We start from the raw sequence: 5,904 nt of genomic DNA on the forward strand, positions 1-5,904 counted from the left end.
GGCTGCAGCCGCACTCGCACACCCACTTGGCGCCGCGACCCCCGCGCGCCCAGCTCGGCGGCTCCGCCTCCCTGCCCGCCTGTCGCCGCCTCCGCCCTCCGCCCGCCGGGGAGCCGCCTCCGCCCCGGAGACCCAGCGCTAGGGGCGCGCGCCGCCCCGCGGACCAGCCGGGGTGCGCAGGGAGGGCTCGGGGGGCGCTGCCCGGGTTGCTGCCCGCCAGCTGGCCCGGCGCCTGCAGCCAGGAGGAAGGCAGGTCGGCGCGCCCTTTGGCCCCACGCCCCCCGCATCTCCCGGGCTGAGGGACCGCGGAGAATAGCTCTCCTATCGGAGCGGCGCCGGGGCCGACCGGCAGCCGGATGTGGACAACCTGCTGCCCTGCAGCCCCCCTGCCCCGAGGTTCTCGCCACCCCCCACCCCCCCCCCCCCGCCCCAGCCCTACTCATGCCAAATAGTTTGGCTTCCAGAGTACCTTGTAAAAGTCTTTTGTGTGCCGTGAAAGGACACGGTCTGGTAACGCAGCCTTCGGTTAGCTGAACGTGAAAGGTTTTCGTGCCACGCTTGTTTTGGTGACCCTGTTTGCGGATCGCTGTGCAGGTTTGTGCCACCGGCCTTGCCCTCAAAGCTCTGCAGTTCTTTTTGGCCTGGTGGTATGCGGAAAGTGAGTGTCAGGTTCTGTGGCCACAGGCCTCAACTCAGCCGCATGGAGAGCGCGGACTCTATCCGAGCCTTCGTTACAATTTTGCACTTGAATTTCGAGCCGTAATGTTGGCATGCTTACACGAATGTACGGTGTACAGGGCGTGCATTGACATTTTTCCCCTATAGGTCCCTCTTTGCTCCAGTTCTGTGAGTCTGTTCTATGAAGTGGTGGTTCTGTCCCATTGGAAAGGTTGCCATCTTGTTTTGCCTTTTTGACCACCACTCCTTTTGTGACTAACTGAAGAATGAACTCATTCATTCGTTCATTCCTTCATTGCTGTCGGAGGGTAAATGTAGATCTTGGTGTACTTCCCGCCCTGGTCACAAACCTGGGCGTACATGAGACAGCAAAGACACTGGCTTCGTGGGGTTTTCATTTGTCCACTTAAAGTTCTTTTACTCCTTTGTATGAGCTTTCAGGATTCGCTTCTTGCCGAAAGCAACCCAAGGTCTAAAACCTATAAATCAGTCTTCTGAAGTAAAGCTAGCTCCTCACCCTTGGTTTCATAATCTTTATGCAGAGACACTCTGGTGCATTGTGAAGAATTTTTAAATTCCTCTTTTTTTTTTTTTTTTAACCAGATGAGTGCAGAACGAAATTTGTGGTGACTGTGGAAGAGAGAATGTCTCCTGGATTTGCACGCAGGGACTAACTGATAGGTTGGCACCTTGAATCCAATGAGCTTCACCTGGGAGGAAAGGCCTGGAAATCTACTTCCGAAGGAGCGGACTTCTACTCTGAAACACGTGGGGTCGCCACGGTGCGGAACCGACTGGATGGCAACAGGTTTGTTTTTTTTTCATGGAGGAGAAAGGAGATCGGGCTTTAGAATCATAAAAACCTTAGATTTGGAAGGCCTATGAGAGATCCTTAAGACAAGCTTCACCCTCACCACAGTTATCCTGTCCGTATCTAGAGGTTATATATGCAGCCCAAGCCCTACCCTGAAGGGCTGGAGGTTCAGCATATGGCAAGGTATCTGTTTTACTTATTGATTTATTGGGTAGCCCTTTAAGAAGTGTTTTTGCTGAGTCTGAGTCAGCCTCCCTTTAACTTCACCCAAATGTCAGTAATTCTGCGCTCCGAGACCACACAGGTAAGCCCTCTCTCGGCTGGGTATCAGCCCTTGGGAGGTGTGTCTGTGCCTGCTTGCCCACCTCATGTTGTGGATGGGAGTGAGGGTGCAGTTGGTTTGCCTGGTGGGACCCTCACATGGTGATATGTCACTCCAGGGCTGCTCTTGGCCCCAAATTGTCCTGGTGTGTCCTGCCGGGTTCACTGGTGGGTGAAACTGAAAAACAAAGTTGGAAAACCGCTGACCTAACCTCTTCCTTCTTCTCATTTTCCCTGCTATTCAAACCATCTACCTTTTGAGTATTGACTACAAAGTATCCTCTATTCTTCATATGATTTGCTTTTTTAAAGTGCTTTTATCCCCTGGTTTCTTGCCCTCCAGCATATTTCCACTGTTATTTCTACACCATATCCCTTTCCAAACGATCTGCCTATTTCTGGTCCAATTTACTGTTCAGAAAACACAGAAAATCATTAACCATAGCATTCCCCATGTAGTTACCCAAAATTAAAATTTGCATAAATATTGGTTTTGTGCTTTATTTTCTGCCTTCTTTCACAGTTTATTTGCTTGTGTCTGGCTCCTAAAAGGTAACCATTAAATTTCTTTGTTTTCACAAACCAAAACCCTGTTTTAATTTTAACACACGCAAGAAAGCATAGTATTGTCACCCTTGGGACTCAAAACCCGTTGCCGTCAAGTCAATTCCAACTCATAGCAACCCTATAGGACCTACTAGAACTGCCCCATAGGGTTTCCAAGGAGCGGCTGGTGGATTTGAGCCACCGACTTTTTGTTAGCAGCTGAGCTCTTAACCATGGTGCCAACAGGGCTCCCTTAGGACTTAAGCAGTTTCTAATTTATTAACAGGTGGGTTATAAATTCCATCGTTTGAAACCAAAGGCACTTTTTTTGTTTTTTTTAAGAAACAAATATGAAGAATGGGTTGGTGTTTTAGACTAGATGCACAAAGTTACCTATTGTACTTTAAAAATCCATAAATCTTGCTAATTGTTACAGTATAACTTTATGAGGAAACAAATTTTGCATTCCAACTTGGAACTCCAGGAAGGAATCGCTCCCCCCACCCTACCCCCCCCCACCCCCTGCATCACCAGACCGATCAAATCAGAATCTCTGGGGTGGGGGGTGCCTGGAACTGGTGTTTCTTAATCTTCTGATGTGCAGCCTGGCTGGGAGCCAAGGCTCTGACCAGTTGAGGTTCCCGTATATAAACGGTTAATTTAGCTTAACAGATGGCGTATATTATACAGAGAAAGCATTTGCATCTCTTGGTTAAAAACTTCACCCCAAAAAAGAAATAATCTTCACCTGTAGAGTTTGTAACACACTATTTCAACTTAAAAGAGGTTGAAAATACCACAAACAATACATAAATTAAGATCTAAATGCCAGGGAAAACAGACTAGGGTCGTCATGCCTGTGGATTTGATTAATTTTCTTTTACTTTTATCCTTTGTTCCTTTGCTTTCTGTGAGGTTAGACAACTCTAAACTCTTTTTCTTCTCTGGAATGTACTGCATATTCACTGTAGAAAGTTATATTTCACAGCCTTGCAAATGCCTGATCAAAGAATGAAAAACGTTAACTTTCATTAACACCTAAGGAATATTATGGAATGAATCAAGCATTTATTTTAGAATCTGAGGTTTTTCAAACCAGTTTAGTCAGGAGAAAATTAAAGATATTATGGACTACCACATAACCTGGTGTAAGAAAACCCAGAAAAAGAAAAGGAACCAAACAGAGAAGATTTTTTAAAAAGTAATGGGTAAATAGCCTGTTTCACCTGAAGATTATAGAGTCCAAAATAACCTTTGCAGATAACGGGCAAACCGATTTACAGAGAGCCTTTCCGCTGCTGATGCTTCCTCGTTTTCCTTAGTACCCAGTTCACTGGTATTTTTATATAACTATTCATAACAAGTGATTCTTAATTTGAATATAAAAAATGAACACAGCAAAAAAGCTGCTTTCTCCAAATTAACCAAAATGCCGTCTTAATTCACAATAATTTGGTGCTTTCCAACAGGAAAACTGCTAATTTATCTATCGATTAACGACACCGAACTGAAGACATTTAATGTCCTGAGATATAGTCTGGACCTTTCCTTTTGAGAACTAAGCTGCTAAGATAAGCACTGGAAGTGATTTCTTTGGCGTTATCATGGCTAGTAAGGAAAAATAGAGGATCCCCCCACCCCGGGGTTGCTCAGTGGGAGTGTAAACCAGTTTAGCCGACTGAACCGGAGATTTGCAGGAATTCTTTACCTGAGATTTAATTCACCTGCCAAACAGCACAGGTGTGCCTTTCAACAGCTCAAGGATTTTCTAGGCATCGAATTTGGTTTCAGTACACATTAGCTCCTTCCTAGATTCCAGTGAGATGGCATGCTGATAATCAGGTGGGAAAAGAACAGGGAAATCCTCTAAATACGGTATTAACTAAAAAACCAACTCCCCGGGAGCCAAATATTGTTACACCATGTTAAAGAAGAAATTAATGCCGATACTAAGATATTAAAATAGCATTTCCGTGTGCTATTTCCTTCCATTTTTCCCTAACACTGTTACTTTATCTTAATTCTGTACACTAATTCTATGATTATTTATAATCTACTTAGTACGAAAGGTACAGAATGATAAGAGTAGTTATGAAATGAATATTGATGCTTATCATTACATCACTGTTTCAAATATATGTGGTAAGTAAACAGTTTCCTGATTTTGGCATTTGGCAACCTCTTAGGCTATCTCTGGGTGTTGTAATTGGTCTGTGCTCTGCTACTAACCTAAAGGTTGCTGGCTCGAACCCACCCAGAAGCACTGCAGAAGAAAGGCCAGGCGATCTGCTTCCGTAAAGATTACAGCCAAGAAAACCCTATGGAGCTCTCCTAGTCTGTACCACAAACGTTCACTATGAGTAGGAATCAACTCGACAACAATGCAATTAGGCTGTACTGAGTCAGAATGGTCCAATGGGCCTGTTACAAGTTGGTGCCGTATACCTTGGGGATTTATTTTTCGTACATTCATTTGAAACACAATCATTCCCAATTCTGAAGTAACTGTGTGTCATCAAGATTCCTCTTGAGCACCTAGAAAGGTAAGATGGGGGCCCAAGTAGCTCACAGCTGTCTTGGTGAATACCACCCCAGCCTGGAATGACTCTCACTCTGGGATGCTGGACCTTTCAGGGCTCGAAGATGTGTTGGGTACATTTTGTTGACCAATAAGCAGGTGCTGAGTCTTAATTCAACCTACCCATCCCAAGTTGGGCAGCAACGAAATCTATGTTTTGGGCAAGTCATTTTATTTCTCTAAGTTGCAGCTCCCTCGTTTGTAAAATGAAGTAGTTATTCTGGATGGCCTCCAAGACCACTTCCCAATCTAAAAGTCTCTGAAACTATGATCCTAATGAACCCAGTCGCAGACACAGCAAGGAGAGAAGACAAGGGAGAGTTTGCCTTTCGTGCCTTTGCTGCTTCCCATCATAATCCTCCTTCCTTTGCTGACTTTAATTGGTGTGTTTGTGTGTGTGTGTGTGTGGTGGAGTCCACAGAGGTGATCGTTTACAAATCTCTATGTGTGATCTTGTTTTCACTTGTATTTATTAGAAACACGTGCTAAAGCACTGTGGTTGAATTCACTTATGACATAGGATGATGTCGTGGGCAGAGGATAGACATGAGATAAAATTGTGGCCCTATGTGGCCTTGGGTAGACCACCTAACCTCTCTGAACTTCAGTTCTTCAATTATAAAAAGGAAATAAATAGTAGCTTCTTTCAGAGTTATTGTGAGGATTGGAAATAATGTGTATAAAGGACCTGGAACCTGGTAGATGGTCAATAAATAATGGGCATTAGGAGTTCACTCACACACTTTCATTTCCTTGCTCCTCTTTAAAGCTGTAAAATGAACATTTTCCATAAGAAGCAATTTAATCAGTTAGACTGACACATAAAGATGAACGGTATTGCAAATCTGAAAGTGAAAAAACGGAAAGGATACAGGAGAGCACCAGCCTAGAAGAGGTTGGTGCCAAGAGCAGAAGGAGAGAACCAGGAAGTTAGAGTGGAGAGATTATTAGGCCAGAGGAAAGCAAA

This window comes from Loxodonta africana, chromosome 17, assembly GCF_030014295.1.
Source record: "Loxodonta africana isolate mLoxAfr1 chromosome 17, mLoxAfr1.hap2, whole genome shotgun sequence".
NCBI classification, from domain to species: domain Eukaryota; kingdom Metazoa; phylum Chordata; class Mammalia; order Proboscidea; family Elephantidae; genus Loxodonta; species Loxodonta africana.